The sequence below is a fragment of the Ranitomeya variabilis genome, chromosome 5 (genome assembly GCF_051348905.1).
Source record: "Ranitomeya variabilis isolate aRanVar5 chromosome 5, aRanVar5.hap1, whole genome shotgun sequence".
NCBI classification, from domain to species: Eukaryota; Metazoa; Chordata; class Amphibia; order Anura; family Dendrobatidae; genus Ranitomeya; species Ranitomeya variabilis.
Window position 1 is genome coordinate 681,946,439 of NC_135236.1, and position 21,295 is coordinate 681,967,733.

Below are 21,295 nucleotides of genomic sequence, written 5' to 3' on the forward strand. Positions count from 1 at the left end.
GGAAGTGAGACATCGGGCTGGCACAAAACAGGCGCCGAAGTAAACCGGCGTTTCAACTCCTGGAAAGCCTCCACGGCAGCAGGAGCCCAGTTGGCTACATCGGAGCCCTTCTTGGTCATATCCGTCAAAGGTTTCACAATGCTAGAAAAATTAGCGATAAAACGACGGTAGAAGTTAGCGAAACCCAAGAATTTCTGAAGACTTAACTGACGAGGGCTGAGTCCAATCAAGAATAGCTCGGACCTTGACTGGGTCCATCTCCACAGCAGAAGGGGAAAAAATGAACCCCAAAAAGGGAACCTTCTGTACACCAAAGAGACACTTTGAGCCCTTGACAAACAAAGAATTTTCACGCAAAATTTTAAAGACCAACCTGACCTGCTCCACATGTGAATCCCAATCATCAGAAAAAACCAAAATATCATCCAGATAAACAATCAAAAATTTATCCAGATACTTCCGGAAGATGTCATGCATAAAGGACTGAAAAACTGAAGGCGCATTGGAGAGCCCAAAAGGCATCACCAAGTACTCAAAATGACCTTCGGGCGTATTGAATGCGGTTTTCCATTCATCACCTTGCTTAATGCGCACAAGGTTGTACGCACCACGAAGGTCTATCTTGGTGAACCACTTGGCACCCTTAATCCGGGCAAACAAGTCAGACAACAGCGGTAAAGGATACTGAAATTTGACAGTGATCTTATTTAAAAGCCGATAATCAATACAAGGCCTCAAAGATCCGTCCTTTTTTGCCACAAAAAAGAATCCCGCACCAAGAGGGGAAGAAGACGGACGAATATGTCCTTTCTCCAGAGACTCCTTGATATATGAACGCATAGCGGTATGTTCGGGTACCGACAGATTAAACAGTCTTCCCTTAGGAAATTTACTGCCAGGGATCAAATCTATAGCACAGTCACAGTCCCTATGAGGAGGCAGTGCACTGGACTCAGACTCACTGAAGACATCCTGATAATCAGACAAATACTCAGGAACTTCCGAAGGCGTAGAAGAAGCAATAGACACAGGCAGGGAATCCCCATGAATACCATGACAGCCCCAACTTGAGACTGACATAGCCTTCCAGTCCAGGACTGGATTATGGGTCTGTAACCATGGCAGCCCTAAAACAACCAAATCATGCATTTTATGTAAAACCAGGAAACGTATCACCTCGCGGTGTTCAGGAGTCATGCACATGGTAACCTGTGTCCAATACTGCGGTTTATTTGCTGCCAATGGCGTAGCATCAATACCCCTAAGAGGAATAGGATTTTCCAATGGTTCAAGAGTAAAACCACAGCGCTTAGCAAATGACAGATCCATAAGACTCAGGGCAGCACCTGAATCTACAAACGCCATGACAGGATAAGACGACAGTGAGCAAATCAAAGTTACAGACAGAATAAATTTAGGTTGCAAATTACCAACGGTGACAGGACTAACAACCTTAGCTATACGTTTAGAGCATGCTGAGATAACATGTGTAGAATCACCACAGTAGTAGCACAAGCCATTCCGGCGTCTATGAATTTTCCGCTCATTTCTAGTCAGGATTCTATCACATTGCATTAAATCAGGTGTCTGTTCAGACAACACCATGAGGGAATTTGCGGTTTTTCTATCACAGTGCACCGAATTAGGTGTCTGTTCAGACAACACCATGAGGGAATTTGCGGTTTTGCGCTCCCGCAACCGCCGGTCAATTTGAATAGCCAGTGCCATAGTATCATTCAGACCTGTGGGAATGGGAAAACCCACCATAACATTCTTAATGGCTTCAGAAAGGCCATTTCTAAAATTAGCGGCCAGAGCACACTCGTTCCAATGTGTCAGCACGGACCATTTCCGAAATTTTTGGCAATACACTTCAGCCTCGTCCTGTCCCTGAGACATAGCCAGCAAGGCCTTTTCTGCCTGAATCTCAAGATTGGGTTCCTCATAGAGTAAACCGAGCGCCAGAAAAAACGCATCAATATCAGCCAATGCCGGATCTCCTGGCGCCAGCGAAAAAGCCCAATCCTGAGGGTCGCCCCGTAAGAACGAAATCATAATTTTTACTTGCTGAGCAAAGTCTCCAGATGAACAGGGTCTCAGGGACAAAAACAATTTACAATTATTCACGAAATTCCTAAACTTAAACCTGTCTCCGGAAAACAGTTCAGGAATCGGTATTTTAGGTTCTGACCTAGGATTTCTGATAACATAGTCTTGTATGCCCTGCACACGAGTAGCCAGCTGGTCCACACTTGTAATCAAGGTCTGGACATTCATGTCTGCAGCAAGCATAGCCACTCTGAGGTAAAGGGGAAGAAGAAAAAAAAAAAAACTCAGAATCTTCTTTCTTATAATCCCTCTTCTGCAATGCATTAAACATTTAATACTGGCCTGGCAAACTATTATGACCCCAATGGCGAGGGTCTCAGAGGAACGTGGAAGTCTGCAGAATACAAAAAACCAGCTCATAGGGCAGTGGTAACTGGGTTGACCATATATCTACTCCTAACGCCAACACTAGAAGTAGCCGGGGATCATTCCTACGATGATTCTAGATGACACGCTCCAGCCGGAGAATCTAACTACCCCTAGTAGAGGAAAAACAAAGACCTTTCTTGCCTCCAGAGAAGGGGACCCCAAAGCTGGATAGAAGCCCCCCACAAATAAAAACGGTGAGGTAAGAGGAAATGACAAACACAGAAATGAACCAGGTTTAGCACAGAGAGGCCCGCTTACTGATAGCAGAATAAAGAAAGGTAACTTATATGGTCAACAAAAACCCTATCAAAATCCACACTGGAAATTCAAGAACCCCCGAACCGTCTAACGGTCCGGGGGGAGAACACCAGCCCCCTAAGAGCTTCCAGCAAAGATCAGGATATAGATTTGGAACAAGCTGGACAAAAATACAAAACCAAAACAAATAGCAAAAAGCAAAAAGGCAGACTTAGCTGATATAACTGGAACCAGGATCAGTAGACAAGAGCACAGCAGACTAGCTCTGATAACTACGTTGCCAGGCATTGAACTGAAGGTCCAGGGAGCTTATATAGAAACACCCCTAACTAACGACCCAGGTGCGGATAAAAGGAATGACAGAAAAACCAGAGTCAAAAAACTAGTAACCACTAGAGGGAGCAAAAAGCGAATTCACAACAGTTCCCCGGGGTGAAGACACAGGAAGGGGAGATGGTGCAGGCCCTGAGCTGGGAGGAATACCAGACCCAGCTGGAACAGCAGTGGGAGGAGAAGGAAGAGGCGTACCAGGCCGGGCTGGAGGCCCACCATCAAAAAGACCTGGCGGTCAAGGACCGGGCCCGCAAGGACCCCGCCGCTCACCAGGCCCCGCGCAGGCAGGGCCCCATCACCACCTTCAAGCTCCGCGGAGGCTGGGGCTTCATTAAAGAGCCGGGTCTGTATGCGGAGGTGTTTGTCAATCGAAGGGATGTGGAGTCTCACCTCAGAGAGGGCCACCCAGACCGGGATCTCTACCCGGGGGACGAAGTCAGTTACACCAGGCACTTTGGGGAAAAGGGGTGGTTTGCCCTGAATGTCCACAAGAGGCAGAACCCTGTGACACCCCCGATTAAGGAGCCAGTGAAGCTGACCCCTGTAGCAAAGGTGCCCCCTTGTGGTCAGCCCATGATCGTTGCCAGGACCACCGAGATCACCCCAACGTGCACTATGGTCAAGACCACGACATGCAGCATCGTCACCTCAACCACCCTCGTAGCCAAGGAGGCACCTCTTCAGGTGGGTGGTGCTCGTGCTGCTCCAGAACTGAAGACAGTGGGTACGCAGACCCCCAGATGGGACAACACGTCCCCTTACGCAGTACCAGGCGGTGCGCAATACCCTAGGGGGTTGCCTCCGCCGCTGCTGCCTCCTGAGTGGTTCAAGTAACTATACTCGCACTCTGCAATTGTAAATAGTTCGTTGTTTTTCTGCTGCTTTGCTACTTTAAACCCGTCCAGGGTTAACTCTTAAAGGGATCCCTTTGTTGACCCGGGATCCCTATTGCTTTTTGTTTGTTTTCTACTTGTTGCTTCAGTTATCAAGAGACTGCCGAATCATGGACGGTGAATGATTCAAAAACTGATTTTGTAAATAGTTTGCACCTTCTTAAAGGTGCTCTCTACTGGTTTTATAAACAAAGGGACTCTTTGCGAAGACACTGGTCGCAGAACCAGCACCGGAGTCCTTACTGCAAACAGACTTGCAGCTTGAGAAGTTGCACTACCTCATAGAGACTTGGTCCCTTCTTAAAGGGGATGTTCATCAAAAGCACTTAAAGAATGATGATGATTAGTGTTGAGCGATACCTTCCGATATCGGAAAGTATCGGTATCGGAAAGTATCGGCCGATACCGTCAAAGTATCGGATCTAATCCGATACCGATACCCGATCCCAATGCAAGTCAATGGGACGAAAATATCGGAATTAAACTAAACCCTTTATTTCCTTGTAGGTTAATTCTACATGAAGGAAAACAACTAAGAATAATGTAGGATGTATTGGGGGAGGTGGCGGAGACATTAAAGGCACAGAGGTTTAGCCCAATCAAATAGAATAGCAGGATTTTTATATTTTTTTATGACGTTCGGCGTTAGAAAGATTTTGACTATGTTAATTTTTTATTTATTTTGTCAGATATTGATGTTTCACTACTTCCACGCCCTTCACCTTCTTTTTTACTTCTCCCCCACTTTCTTCTTCATTATCCTCATCATCAGCTTCTTTGACATCAACTTCTTCACCTTATTCATCTTCTTCTTCATCTTCTACCTATTATTTTTTTTGTTACATTGTTCATATTCTTTTTATTTTACTATTATCTTCTTCATATTCAACTTCTTCATCATATTCTTATTTGTGACAGGCATTCCCGTAGTTGTTATCTATAAAAGTTTGAAGATTACACCTTCCGTTCTGCCTGTCACAAAACAGTTACATTTGTCCGTGTTCAGTTTGGCCTGCAGCATCAGGCTTTATCCAGGGGCACCACGAGGAAGAACGGACTCACCCCCATACACTGCTTAGTCTTCTTCTGCTTATAATTTAGATAATATCTTTTGCTCTGATATTTAGTCTTATGCTTAATGTTCTTCTGCTCTTTGTTCTGCAGCCCTTTGTTCTTCTGCTTCTCGGTCTTCCAGGTCGTCGTCGTCTCCAGGGTCGTCGTCTCCGGGGTCGTCGTCATCGGGGTGGTCTTCAGGGTCATCGTCTCCAGGGTCGTCGTCATCTCAGTGGTTGTCGTCTCTGGTGTCGTCGTCATCTTAGGGGTGGTCTTCCGGGTCGTCGTCTTTAGGGTCTTGAACTTGGAAATGTAGCAGAAGGTACAAGTAGGCTGAGAAAATGCCGAGAAACAGCTGATGGAACTGGAACTCGGATGGCTACCCGAAGGTCCAAGAGCCAATGGAACTACCGAGGACCAGCTGACGTTACTGGAACCCGGTTACTAAGCAGGAGGTACCCGTGCCTGAAAGCACTACCAAGGACCACCTGACATTGGTGGAACTCGGATACCCAGAGGGAGGCACCTAAGCCAAAGGCTCTGCCCGGAACCAGCTGACGGTACTGGAACCAGGATGGGGAGCAGAAGGTACAAGAGCAAAAGACACTGCCGAGAACCAGCTGACGGTACTGGAACCCGGATGGGTAGCCGAAGGTCCAAGAGCCAATGGAACTACCGAGGACCAGCTGACGTTACTGGAACCCGGTTACTAAGCAGGAGGTACCTGTGCCTGAAAACACTACCAAGGACCACCTGACGTTGGTGGAACTCGGATACCCAGTGGGAGGCACCTAAGCCAAAGGCTCTGCCCGGAAACAGCTGATGGTGCTGGAACCAGGATGGGGACCTATTCAAGCTTGTCTTCCTAGAGCCCCAACTAGCGGTGTTGGATCAAAGGGTCAGCAGGGGGAGCAGAGTGTAGGCCGAAGCCTGCACTGGAGGCATTTGTAGGTCTGTTGTGTCTGCGTGGCTTTTGCAGGACACGATGCCGGCTACACAGCAGGGGAACAGCTGGCGGTGCTGAACCCCACTGACACATTGGCTGGTGTTTTTCTCTGTGCAGCTAGCAGTACCGGGCCCCAACTGGCGGTGTTAGAGCCCAGGGTCAGCAGGAGGAGAGGGAGCAGAGTATAGGCCGAAGCCTGCACTGGCGGCAGCTTTGTGTCTGCGTGGCTGTTGCAGGACACGATGCCGGCTACACAGCAGTGGAACAGCTGGCGGTGCTGAACCCCACTGACACATTGGCTGGTGTTTTTCTCTGTGCAGCTAGCACATCTGGGCCCCAACTGGCGGTGTTAGAGCCCAGGGTCAGCAGGAGGAGCAGAGGGAGCAGAGTGTAGGCCGAAGCCTAATTGAACCAATTTCAAAGGTAACCTTTAACCCCCCTCAGGTGTTACAAACTAGAAGAGCCACAGCTTATGCAGCAGTAGTGCTGCACAAGTCAAAGGTTGCTCTTTTAATTTTTCTCCTTGCACACGCTGAATGAAACACGTATAACATTTAGCCCTTTATACAATCAAACTGTGTTGGAGGCGAGAGTTCCCTTCGTAATGAGACGCAGCACAGATGTCAAGAATCCCACCTTGGTGCTGGGCGCAGCCTCCTGAGCGTTGTTATTTGCTGTACAGGAGTCTGCGCTGTCGTTTTATCCCTTGGCCTTGCGCTGTTAGCGCTGCCCATCTTCTGACATCATTTAATGTCGGCCGTTGCGGTTTGCGATGACCATGAATCCCAGCCCCACAGTGTCTTTACATAGTTAAAACACTGCGGGGCTGGGATTCATGGCCTGGCGTAGTACATATGTTCGCCTCTCACACTCGGGTCCTTACACCCGCTTCAGACTGTGCGGCGTCAGCTGATCCCTTATCGCATGCCACGGCCATGAAGCCGCACAGTCTGAAGAAGGCGGAAGGAGATGAGGGACAGGCGAACTGATGCACTGATCATGCCCATCAATCACACCCTCGCAGTCCCAATAAATAAGACACCGAGGGGCGTTGTGTGGGTCAGGGCGGCCGCAGAGGCGCAGGCAGCCAAACAACGATGCCAGAAGACGGGCAGCGCTACCAAGGGGGTTGCAGCGTGTCATTACAAAGGAAAGTCACACCTCCGGGACGGTTAAATGGTCACAGAGGACACATTTTAGACGTGTTCAGTTCCACATGTGCGAGGAGAATAAGTTTATGAGCCACCTTGCACACATGCAGCATTACTGCTGTACAAGGTGGCTGGATAACGTAAAAACGCCTGGGGGAGGGGGGACAGGTTCCCTTCAATTTCAGTTCTTGTGTCTGCGTGGCTGTTGCAGGACACGTTGCCGGCTACACAGCAGGGGAACAGCTGGCGGTGCTGAACCCCACTGACACATTGGCTGCTGTTTTTCTCTGTGCAGCTAGCACATCTGGGCCCCAACTGGCGGTGTTAGAGCCCAGGGTCAGCAGGAGGAGGAGAGGGAGCAGAGTGTAGGCCGAAGCCTGCACTGGCGGCAGCTTTGGGTCTGTTGTGTCTGCGTGGCTGTTGCAGGACACGTTGCCGGCTACACAGCAGGGGAACAGCTGGCGGTGCTGAACCCCACTGACACATTGGCGAGGTGTTTGGCTCTGTGCAGCCAGCACTTCTGGGCCCCAACTGGCGGTGTTAGAGCCCAGGGTCAGCAGGAGGAGGAGAGGGAGCGGAGTGTAGGCCGAAGCCTGCACTGGAGCAAGTTGAAAGGGAACCTTTAACCCCCCCCCCCAGGCATTTGTAGCTGAAAGAGCCATCTTGTACAGCACTAATGCTGGAAAAGGTAAACTTAGCTCTTTTAATTATGGTCCTTGCACATGCTGAACCTAACACTTATGAAATGTGTCCCCTCACACCGTTAAACCGTCCGGTCGGTGGAACTTTCCTTTGCCATGTGACGCAGCACAGCCGTCATTCATACCCCCTTGGCGCTGTGCGCCGCCTCCTCAGCGTTGTTTGAATCAGTCCCGGAGCCTGCGCTGTTAGGTTAGCCCTTGGCCATGCACACATTTTGCGCTGCCCGTCTTCTGACATCATTTGGTGTCAGGCTGGCTGCGCCTGTGCGGCCGCGCTGGCCGAGAGCCCGCCTCGCAGTGTCGTCTAATGTAATCCCACCGCGGGCCTGGGATCCGTGGCCATGCGCAGTGCATATCCACGCCTCTCACTCCCCTCCCTACGGCTTCTTCAGACTGTGCGGTGTCACGGCCGTGGCATGCTATTAGGGACCAGCTGACACCGAGCAGTCTGAAGAAGCCATAGGGAGATGAGTGAGAGGTGGAGGTTCAGATATGCACTGCGCATGTCCATGGATCTCAGGCCCCCAGTGGGATTAAATCAGAAGACAATGCGAGGCGGGCTCTCGGCCAGCGCAGCCGCACAGGCGCAGCCAGCCTGACACCAAATGATGTCAGAAGACGGGCAGCGCAAAATGTGTGCATGGCCAAGGGCTAACCTAACAGCGCAGGCTCCGGGACAGATTCAAACAACGCTGAGGAGGCGGCGCACGGCGCCAAGGGGGTAAGAATGACGGCTGTGCTGCGTCACATGACAAAGGAAAGTTCCACCTACCGGACGGTTTAACGGTGTGAGGGGACACATTTCATAAGTGTTAGGTTCAGCATGTGCAAGGAGCACCACGAAAAGAGGCACTTTTTCCATTTGCATCATTTCTGCTGCACAAGGTGGCTCTTTCAGTAACAAACGCCTTTGGGGTGGGGGGACAGGTTCCCTTAAATTTAAGTTGTTGTGCCTGCGTGGCGGTCGCATGACACGTTGCCGTATACACAGCAGGGGAACAGCTGGCGGTGCTGAACCCCACTAACACATTGGCGAGGTGTTTGGCTCTGTGCGGACAGCACTTCTGGACAGCAACTAGCGGTGTTGGAGCCCAGGGACAGGAGGAGGAGGAGATAGGAGGGATTGCCACACACACAGCTGGGGAACAGCTGACGTTACTGAACCCCAATAACAGAGGAGGGACTGTTGGGACTGTGCGGACAGCACTTCTGGACAGCAACTAGCGGTGTTGGAGCCCAGGGACAGGAGGAGGAGGAGATAGGAGGGATTGCCACACACACAGCTGGGGAACAGCTGACGTTACTGAACCCCAATAACAAAGGAGCGACTGTTGGGACTGTGCGGACAGCACTTCTGGACAGCAACTAGCGGTGTTGGAGCCCAGGGACAGGAGGAGGAGGAGGTGGAGGAGATAGGAGGGATTGCCACACACACAGCTGGGGAACAGCTGACGTTACTGAACCCCAATAACAGAGGAGCGACTGTTGACTGTGCGTACAGCACTACCAGGCAACAACTAGCGGTGTTGGAGCCCAGGGACAGCAGGAGAAGCAGAGGAACACAATGTAGGCCGAAGCCTGATTGGAGAAAGTCGAAAGGGAACCTTTAACCCCCCCCCAAGGCGTTTGTAGCTGAAAGAGCCAGCTTGTGCAGCACAAAAGATGCAAAAGGAAAAGGTGGCTCTTTTCATTATGCTCCTTGCAAACACAGAACTAAACACTTATAAAATGTGTCCCCTGAAACCGTGAGACCGTCCCGGAGGTGGGACTTTCCTTCGTAATATGACGCAGCACAGCCATCATTCTTACCCCCCCGGCGCCGTGCCCCGGCTCCTCAGCGTTGTTTGATTCCGTCCCGGAGCCTGCGCTGTTATGTTATCCCTTGGCCAGGCACACTTAGCGCTGCCCATCTTCTGACATCATTTAGTGTCAGGCTGGCTGCGCCTTTGCGGCCGCGCTGGCCGAGAGCCCGCCTCGCAGTGTCATCTAATGTAATCCCACCGCGGGCCTGGGATCCGTGGCCATGCGCAGTGCATATCCTCGCCTCTCACTCCCCTCCCTACGGCTTCTTCAGACTGTGCGGCGTCACGGCCGTGGCATGCTATTAGGGACCAGCTGACACCGCACAGTCTGAAGAAGCCGTAGGGAGATGAGTGAGAGGCGGAGGTTCAGCTATGCACTGCGCATGTCCATGGATCTCAGGCCCCCAGTGGGATTAAATCAGAAGACAATGCGAGGCGGGCTCTCGGCCAGCGCGGCCGCACAGGCGCAGCCAGCCTGACATAAATGATGTCAGAAGATGGGCAGCGCTAAGTGTGCCTGGCCAAGGGATAACATAACAGCGCAGGCTCCGTGACGGAATCAAACAACACTGAGGAGCCGGGGCACGGTGCCAAGGGGGTAGGAATGACAGCTGTGCTGCGTCATATTACGAAGGAAAGTCCCACCTCCGGGACAGTTTTACGGTATCAGTGGACACATTTTATAAGTGTTAAGTTCTGCGTGTGCAAGGAGCAAAACAAAAATAGCTACCTTTTCCTTGTGCAGCATTACTGCTGCACAAGGTGGCTCTTTCAGTAACAAACGCCTTGGGGGGGGGGGACAGGTTCCCTTACATTTCAGTTGTTGTGTCAGCGTGGCGGTCGCAGGACACATTGCCGGCTACACAGCTGGGGATCAGCTGACGTTACTGAAACCCAATAACACTGGGTCGTATGTTTTGACTGTGCAGACGGCACTTCTGAGCCTCAACTGGCGGTGTTGGAGCCCAGGAATTTAAGTTCAGGTGGTAGAAAGATGAACACAACAGGAGACCTGGATAACGTAGACAGTCACCTAATTATTTAATCAGGAAGAGGAGTGGCAAATTCCTGCGAGATCCAGGCCTTGTTCATTTTCAGGAAAGTAAGCCGGTCAACGTTATCGGAGGATAGTCGCATGCGACGGTCAGTTAGTACACCACCTGCAGCACTAAAGACGCGTTCCGATAATACACTAGCCGCAGGGCAAGCCAGCACCTCCAATGCATACTGGCTTAGCTCTGGCCATGTATCCAGCTTTGAGACCCAAAACTTGAAAGGTGAAGAGCCATCTGGGAGTACAGCAAGAGGGCAAGACATGTAGTCTGTCACCATCTGACGGAACCGTTGCCTCCTGCTGACTGGAGCCGTCTGTGATGGTGTAGACTTTTGTGGCGGGCACAGAAAACTGTGCCACAGTTGGGCCATACTGGTCTTGCCTTGGGCAGAGGCACTGCTTCTGCTCCCTCTTTGTGCAGAGCCTCCTCCACTGCCTGGACGCACTGAGCTGCTTTGTAATGCACTAGCAGCACTTCTCTCAGTTGGAATGGAGAAGATGATGGAATTCACCAGTGTCTCTTGGTACTCCCGCATTTTTCGCTCCCGGTTCAACGGTGTGATGAGGCTTTCTATGTTGTCCCGGTAGCGAGGATCGAGGAGGGTGAACACCCAATAATCAGACATGTTGAGAATGTGGGCGATGCGGCGGTCGTTTCTCAGGCACTGCAGCATGTAATCCACCATGTGCTGCAGACTGCCAACTGCCCAAGAAACGCTGTCCCCTGCTGGAGGCGTGATCTCTGCCCGCTCGTCATCACCCCACCCTCGCTGTACACACTGAGTACTGGACAATTGTGTAACTCCCTCCTCTGGGCGGATGTCTTCCTCCTCCATTGACTCCTCCTCATCCTCCTCACAAAGTGTCCCCTGCCTACGCGTTTGTGAGGAACCACGTGGCGCTGACTGTCCAGAAGATGATGGAAATGGTGAATCCTCATCCTCCACCTCTTCCACAACATCATCCCTTAGCGCTTGCAGTGATTTTTCAAGCAGGCAGATAAGGGGGACAGTCATGCTGACTAGTGCATCATCTGCACTCGCCATCCGCGTGGAATAATCGAAGGGACGCAAAACCTGGCAGACGTCATTCATAGTGGCCCACTCTGTGGTTGTGAAGTCTGAACGGCGCGGAGTGCGACTTCTTTGCGCCTGATGCAGCTGGTACTCCATTACAGCTTGCTGCTGCTCACACAACCGCTCCAACATATGTAACGTGGAATTCCACCTGGTAGGTAGGTCACATATGATGCGATGTTCCGGCAGGTGGTGTCGGCGCTGCAGAGCCGCAATGCGCGCTTTTGCCGTGCTGGAACGCCGCAAGTGAGCACACTCTAGGCGGACCTTGTGCAGCAGTGCATCAAGATCCGGATAGTCCCTCAAAAAACTCTGCACGACCAAATTGAGCACATGTGCCAGACATGGGATGTGAGTGAGGTTGCCGAGGCCCAGAGCTGCCACCAGATTTCAGCCATTATCACACACTACCATGCCTGGCTGGAGATTCGCTGGCACAAACCACACATCGCTCTCCTGCTTGATGGCATTCCAGAGCTCCTGTGCTGTGTGGCTTCAATTCCCCAAAGAAATTAACTTCAAGACGGCCCGTTGACGTTTGGCCACGGCTGTGCTCATGTCGGTCGTAACAGGTAAACGTTCATCACGGGTCCATGTGGAGGTGGACTGTGACGGCTCCTGCAGCGATGATTCTGAGGAACTGGTGTAAGAGGAGGAGTCAATGCGTACAGAATGGATTCCTGCAATCCTTGGAGTGGGCAGGACACGTCCTGCGCCACTCGCACGATCTGTACCCGGCTCAACGACATTAACCCAATGGGCAGTGAGGGAAAGGTATCGCCCCTGTCCATGTTGACTGGTCCACGCATCGGTGGTGAGGTGGACCTTGCTACTGACGGCATTCAGTAACGTGTGTTTTATGTGTCCCTCCACATGCTTGTGCAGGGCAGGGACGGCTTGACTGCTGAAGTAAAAGCGGCTGGGCACATTGTACTGTGGGACTGCCAATGACATCAAGTCACGGAAGCTGTCAGTCTCCACCAGCCTGAATGACAGCATTTCCAGTGACAGAAGTTTGGCAATGCCTGCAGTCAGAGCCTGTGCTCGTGGGTGGTTTGACGAGAAAGGCCGCCTTTTCTCCCATGCCTGTACTACCGATGGCTGTACACTGGGCTGGGAGTGTGTGGATGACTGGGAAAGTGGTGCTGCGGGTGGAATTACAGCGGGTCTCTGGACAACAGGGCCAGAGGTTCTTCCACGGCGATCCTGGGAGGAAGCCGAACCAGCTGCGTGTGAGCTGGAGGAAGAGGCAACACGAGCTGAAGAGGTGGTAGCTGCCGCTGTTGGTTGGCCTAGCTCTTCAGTGTGTTTTTCTAACTCCGCCACGTGCCTGTTGCGCACATGTTTCCACATGTTGGAGGTATTGAGGTTGCTGACATTTCGACCTCTTTTGACTTTGTGATGACACACCTTGCATTTGACATAGCAAATGTCATCTGCAACTGTGTCAAAAAAGGACCAGGCACTGCAAGTCTTGGGAGCGCCCTTTTTGGCTTTTGGAAGAGACATGCTCCTAACGGGTGCCAAAGCGGAGGCTGCAGGATCCGCAGTCTTCCCCCTCCCTCTCCCTCTTTGGGCCGTACGGGGAATCTCTTCCTCAGAGCTGCCCCCACCACCTTCCTGTCCCTCACGCCAAGATGGGTCAAGGACCTCATCATCTACACTACCCTCTGCCCCCAACTGCTCCTCCTGGGTAGTCTCAGCAGCAGAGCACGCACCAGAAAGTGGCACCTGAGTGTCATCAGCGGATGCGTCCTGCGATGTGGTGACCGGAGCCACTGGCCCACCCGCCTCTTCAGAGGAAGAGAGAAAAAGCTGTTGGGCATCACTGCACCCTGCCTCTTCTTCCATTTCTCCAATGCTGCTTGGCTGGCCCCCTGTTTCCAAGCCAAGAGATTCAGAGAACAGAAGTAGAGACGGCTCCTGTCCTGGGATCTCTGTCTGCCTGGGCAATTTGGCAGGTGGTGAAGAGACAGATGGCTGCTCTCCAGTGCTCTGTGTCTGAGAGGATGTGGCACTAATTGAAGTTGATGCATTAGCTGCCATCCATCCGACAACGGCTTCAATTTGTTCTTCACGCAGCAGCGGTGTACGGCGCTCTGCGACAAAGCTGCGCATGAAGGACTGTTCCCTGGTGAAAGTGGGTGCTGATGAGTCACCGGTGCCCGCAGCAGGCACAGAATCCCCACGTCCTCTCCCTGCTCCGCGCCCACGCCCACGTGCCTTACTCACTGCCTTCTTCATCTTGGTTGACTGATAAAGATAAGCAGAAAAGTACTAACGGCTTTGTGTGCTTATTCCTGAACAACTCCTAACAGGTATAAGAAACACTAATTTTCTAAAGTGTGGACTAGACTTTAATATGAGCTAATGTGGCCTACACAAATGTAAAGTGGTGTCACTGGTGTGTTTGGTGAACTTTATTATTTATTTATTTTTTGGGGGCTGAACTGACAACAGAGAGAGCTGCAGTCACACGGAGACCGAGCAGACAGCCGTAAACGGCGCTGCAAGGCCCAAAAACCCTCCTCTACGTTATCCTATGTAGTGTTTTTCCACAAGTTAGCTGGAGACAGGTGGAAAGACACTAATAGGAATTTTTTGAAAAAATGTGCAGCAGCCTGCACTACTTAAAACAAAAGGAAAATTGATTTTACGGTATGACGCAGTGAAGAACCCTGAGCTGGAGACAACCAGGCTATGGCTGCTCACAGACTACAGGGCGAGCTGCAGTCACACGGAGACCGTACAGACAGCCGTAAACGGCGCTGCAAGGAACAAAAACCCTCCTCTACTTTATCCTATGTAGTGTTTTTCCACAAGTTAGCTGGATACGGGTGGAAAGACACTAATAGGATTTTTTTGAAAAAATGAGCAGCAGACTACACTACTTGAAAAAAAAAAAAAGAACAGTATGAGGCAATGAACCACCCTCCCTGAACTGAATACAACCAGCTATGGATGGCCTATGTGGCTGCACTCAGACTAGAGAGTGGGCTGCACTCACACACACACACACACACACAGACCTTGCAGATCGCTGTGAAAACAGCGCTACAAGGCAAAAGCAAGATGATTAGTAGGTGAACACAGCGGTTGCTAAATTAGCCTTTGAAAAGCACAAAGAAGCAAATCGCTATCTCTAAACTGGCCCTCAGTCAGCAAACAGCGTCCTGTCACTAACTGAATTCACAGCAGAGTGAGCGCAAAATGGCGCCAGCGACTTTTAAACTGCATCATGACATCATTTCAGCAGCCAATCAAAGCCTTGCCAGTAGTTTCAGGCCCTCCATGCTGAACAGGATGTGCCCACACTTGGAATCATTCTCATTGGCTGATTTCGTACAAATTTGTGCAGTTTGAATCCTGGGAACTTCCGATTCCGGTATCCGATACGCGGCAAGTATCGGATCTCGGTATCGGAATTCCGATACCGCTAAGTATCGGCCGATACCCGATACTTGTGGTATCGGAATGCTCAACACTAATGATGATTTGAAAAGAAAGTACTGATAATGCTGATATGTAAAAGTTAAATGTAGCTAACTAGTTAATTGTGAGAAATGTTTAATGATGTTGATAGAAGAATGAGGACAGAAAGTGAACCCGTACGGGGTTAGTCAGTGAGTCCTCCTAGGAGCCATACAGAGATGGCTCAGTAATCCTGAACTGAAAGATGGATGATAAGTTCTATACTGTGTATAGTAGTAGAAAGACAGTAGGCCAGGGCGGAAAGGGGCGGTCCTGTAACAGAAAGGAGAGGCAGTAGGTCTGGAGCAGTTAGGACAGGCGGTCCTGCTGATGTAAAGAAGGAGAATGCATAAAAGTTGACTAGCCTTATAATGTTTTATAAGAAGGTCTTTAGTGGATTTAGCGAGTACGTCCTGAAAGGCAATGTTAAATTATTGTTCAGAAATTTGCACTTAGTAGAATACCCGGTTGAGTAAAAGAAGTTATTTATAGTATGTTATTTAAAGTATTTAACTATGTTTGTAACGTTCAAGTGTCCTCACCTCCCATAAAGGGAAGCTCTGTTAAAAAGTTTACTTGTACTTGCATTTCAAAAATTGTATGTCTTTTTGCTGACATGTATTGTTGTTTTCTTCCCAGTCCAGGAGTACTGGATTTAACCGGGGGGGGAGTGCTGCGCCCCAGAGTCCTGGTCGTTGCAGTACTGTTGCTCCGCCACTACGGGGGGCTATGGTACGTCTGATGGCACTGAAGGAATTCATCTGACCAGGTATCACAGACACCAATACATTTCACAGTCTGGCCTCCAGGGGGAGCTAAGGGTACTATTCATTAGGCCACTCCTCACAATCTGGTAAAACTGGGGGTTAGGCAGGAAGTTAGGATCAGAGAAAGCTGACTGGGTTGGAACCAGGCAACACCTTGTGGTAGAGGGTGTTGTAGGGGAAGATTCAGAGGGGTCCCTGTCAGGGGTGGGATCCTGACAGAGGCCTAGCAACCAGAGAGAACGTTACGGGACCGCGCCTGCACGATATAGCGGCGGTACCCTAAGAAAGGACAAGAAGCGAGATTTATTGTGCTGAGTGAGAAACGAGATCAACGCAACAAGGAGAATACCAGTAGGAGTCGTGCTGTAAGACGAGGCAACATCCTATTGAGGCGCATAACCGGTGGCCGGAACGCCGAGGAAGTATAGAGCTCCAAGCCAAACTTCAAACCTACGGCAGGACAGTCAGTTATAGGCGGGCTGTCTCACCCAATTGACCTAGGAAGACACAGGGGGGTAACAACAGGAGTGGGGCGACGCTAGAGTCCCGGAAGAGCTCCGAGCCTCCCCGTCATACGGGTGCGTCCTAACCATAAGATCTGGGGGGACGTAGAAGAATATCAGAATCGAGTTGTGAGGGAACACGAGAAACAGACACAACAGTTGCGGGGTACTATCCCGTAAGCACAGCAGGGAAGGACCACAACACACAAGCGCTAGAAGGTGGGCACAGATTTCCACCTGTGAAGGGAACTCTGGAGGTGCCATCGGACCGGCCGGACTTGCGCAGCCCGGTTAACCGTATTCCGTATTGAGGACCCTGAAGCCTTCAGTAAAGAGGTAAAGAGACTGCAACCTGGTGTCCTCGTTATTTACTGCACCGCACTACCACCACCATCCACACCTTTCATTGGGCGCCCCTCAGCAGGGTCACGGACCGGGTCTAGCCACCGTGACAACCCCAGAGCAGAGACTCAGAGGCCCGGTACCGGGTACCCCTCGGCCCTGCAGCAGTGGGGGCGCTGCATTTATGTCACACAAGCAGAACTCTGCAGATTCCAGGTCAGACATTGTCCCAGGTGGACCCCAGAAGCAGGTATGGCCAGTGCTGCAGCCCGCAAGCTTCTGCTTCCATAAGGGTCAATGACTGCACCAGCAGCCTGTGGCAGATCCCAAGCAGCAACATGTAGAGCAGTTTGCAGAAGAGGTACCACAAGTCTTAGGATGCCCAGTGCAGCAGCCTGAGGCAGATTCCAAGCAGCATGATGGAGTGCAGATTCCGGCAGAGGGACTGCAAGTCTCAGAATGCCCAGCACAACTGTTGGACAGTGGACATGTGCCGTTAGTTACTGATGGTGCCCAGCAGGGCTCTGATGCTGGGGATAACTGCGCTGTATCTGAGGGGTCAGGGGCTTTGGGGATCACAGTATCTTTCGTGGATGCTGCACAGTCTGATAATGACATTGAGGATGATGATAACAATGTGCATGATAATTCTGAGCACACAAGGTGTGGCAGCCCCCCCCTGCTGCAGAGCCTCACCCTAGTGTGACCCCGTAGGTTCCCCTCAGTAATGCCTGGAGCCGTGGTGCTCCGTCCTTCACCTCTGGTGCCTACTATACCGGCCAGGCGTTTAAACCAAGAAACGTGGTGCGTTTCCGGCACAGAGGTGCCAAGGAGGATCTGCCGGACAGGAGATTTGTGGTCAGGGAGCTCCTGTGCCACCAGATGGGTTTCGCGCCAGTCAGCTTCTTGGCAGTGATTAATCTTCCCGACAGGCAGGGCTATGACGTCAGCTTTAAGCTCATGACTGACCTGGACAGATTCTGGTCTAACTTCCCCAAGTTTAGAGACACTGAGGGCTGGAGTAGCTTCAGCTTTATTCCATCTATAACCAGACACGTTTACCGTAAATGTCATCTTCTGGAATGAGTCTGTTCCCCTGCAGGACATTGTGGTGTGGCTCTGGAGGCATTGTGACCTCGTCTCTGACCTCACCAAAAGCAGAGACAGTGATGGTATCTGGACGGGAGGGTGGAGGGTCTTGGTGAAGCTGCGCCAGTGTAATAATGTCACTGCCCACTTACCCACCTTCTTTATTGGGAGGGAGAGGGGTGTGTGTTTCTATCCTGGGCAGCCTCCTAAGTGCTTTAAATGTGGCAAGGCAGGTCACCTGGCAAATGCCTGTACTGTGGTGAAGTGCAGCCTGTGCGGGGAAGTCGGCCATGTAGCTGCAGACTGCCAGAACATCAGGTGCAACCTCTGTGGGAAGATCGGCCACCCTCACAGGGACTGTCCAGACACTTGGCACAATATCTGTAAGGACTTTCCTGATGAGAATTTGGTGGCAGGGGCAAAGATTCTGGAGGAAGCAGCTTTACTGTCGGGGGGAAATACTGACCAGACCGGAGGTCCACCAGGGGTCTACTCAGCTAACACCAGAGCAGCATGGTTCAGAGGGGAGCATGGAGGTTGTACCTCAAGAGCAGCAGTTACAGGAAGGCATTACTTCAGGACTAACATCTGTGTCTAAAGGAAATAGCAATAATCAGACTAAAAGGAAGAAAAAGGACAAGACCTCTCGTAAACCTGAGAAGTATGATACTGGCCCAGGAGGAAAGTCCAGAGTTTTGCAGGTGTAATGGTCGTATCCAATAGGTTTGATGTTCTGTCTGAGTCTGACGGTGATTTTGAAGATGACCTTAAAATAATTGATGCAGAGTGTGATAGAGACGTAGAGGACTATCCTCCGCCTAAGCGGAAGCCCTTACCCGAGGGCAATCGGGAAGAGTCTGAAATGGAGACAGGTGGTGGGCGGAATAACTCCGACTCAGATCTGTGACGCTGTCAACCAGATAATGTCTGAACTCAGATAGATATAATCATTAGGAAATGGAAAGTTTTGGAAGGATGTGTTGCTGGGATCAAATATGATGAGCTAATTTTGCAATGTGTTTTTTTTTTGTTTGTTTCTTTTTCAAACCAGAAGTATGGACTCATTAAGTTAATTTTATTTGTATAATCTGGATATGTAATGAATGTATGTACAATCCAAGTGAATTTAGTATTGTATTACTGGAGGAATTTTGTTCAATTTAATTGTATTTCTCAGTTTTTACTATAAAAATTGCCACCTATATACAAGAATATAACTACTATAATACTGCCCCTTTGTACAAGAATATAACTACTATAATACTGCTCCCTATGTACAAGAATATAACTACTATAATACTGCCCCCTATGTACAAGAATATATCTACTATAATACTGCCTCCTATGTACAAGAATATAACTACTATAATACTGCACCTATGTACAAGAATATAACTACTATAATACTGCTCCTATGTACAAGAATATAACTACTATAATACTGCTCCTATGTACAAGAATATAACTACTATAATACTGCTCCTATGTACAAGAATATAACTACTATAATACTGCTCCTATGTACAAGAATATAACTACTATAATACTGCTCCTATGTACAAGAATATAACTACTATAATACTGCTCCTACGTACCAAAATTAAACTAATATAATACTGCTCCTATGTACAAGAATAAAACTAATATAATACTGCCCCTATGTACAGGAATATAACTACTATAATACTGCCCGTATGTACAAGAATATAACTACTATAATACTGCTCCTATGTACAGTACAGACCAAAAGTTTGGACACACCTTCTCATTTAAAGATTTTTCTGTATTTTCAGGACTATGAAAATTGTAAATTCACACTGAAGGCATCAAAACTATGAATTATCACATGTGGAATTATATACTGAACAAAAAAGTGTGAAACAACTGAAAATATGTCTTATATTCTAGGTTCTTCACAGTAGCCACCTTTTGCTTTGATGACTGCTTTGCACACTCTTGGCATTCTCTTGATGAGCTTCAAGAGGTAGTCACCAGGAATGGTCTTCCAACAATCTGGAAGGAGTTCCCAGAGATGCTTAGCACTTGTTGGCCCTTTTGCCTTCACTCTGCGGTCCAGCTCACCCCAAACCATCTCGATTGGGTTCAGGTCTGGTGACTGTGGAGGCCAGGTCATCTGGCGTAGCCCCCATCACTCTTCTTCCTGGTTAAACAGCCCTTACACAGCCTGGAGGTGTGTTTGGGGTCATTGTCCTGTTGAAAAATAAATGATGGTCCAACTAAACGCAAAGAGGATGGAATAGCATGCCGCTGCAAGATGCTGTGGTAGCCATGCTGGTTCAGTATGCCTTCAATTTTGAATAAATCCCCAACAGTGTCACCAGCAAAGCCCCCCCACACCATCACACCTCCTCCTCCATGCTTCACGGTGGGAACCAGGCATGTAGAGTCCATCCGTTCACCTTTTCTGCGTCGCACAAAGACACGGTGGTTGGAATCAAAGATCTCAAATTTGGACTCATCAGACCACAGATTTCCACTGGTCTAATGTCCATTCCTTGTGTTCTATAGCCCAAACAAGTCTCTTCTGCTTGTTGCCTGTCCTTAGCAGTGGTTTCCTAGCAGCTATTTTACCATGAAGGCCTGCTGCACAAAGTCTCCTCTTAACAGTTGTTGTAGAGATGTGTCTGCTGCTAGAACTCTGTGTGGCATTGACCTGGTCTCTAATCTGAGCTGCTGTTAACCTGCGATTTCTGAGGCTGGTGACTCGGATAAACTTATCCTCAGAAGCAGAGGTGACTCTCGGTCTTCCTTTCCTGGGGCGGTCCTCATGTGAGCCAATTTTTTTGTAGCGCTTGATGGTTTTTGCCACTGCACTTGGGGACACTTTCAAAGTTTTCCCAATTTTTCGGACTGACTGACCTTCATTTCTTAAAGTAATGATGGCCACTCGTTTTTCTTTACTTAGTTGCTTTTTTCTTGCCATAATACAAATTCTAACAGTCTATTCAGTAGGACTATCAGCTGTGTATCCACCAGACTTCTGCACAACACAACTGATGGTCCCAACCCCATTTATAAGGCAAGAAATCCCACTTATTAAACCTGACTGGGCACACCTGTGAAGTGAAGACCATTCCCAGTGACTACCTCTTGAAGCTCATCAAGAGAATGCCAAGAGTGTGCAAAGCAGTCATCAAAGCAAAAGGTGGCTACTTTGAAGAACCTAGAATATAAGACATATTTTCAGTTGTTTCACACTTTTTTGTTAAGTATATAATTCCACATGTGTTAATTCATAGTTTTGATGCCTTCAGTGTAAATGTACAATTTTCATAGTCATGAAAATACAGAAAAATCTTTAAATGAGAAGGTGTGTCCAAACTTTTGGTCTGTACTGTATATATTGTGCAAAAAATA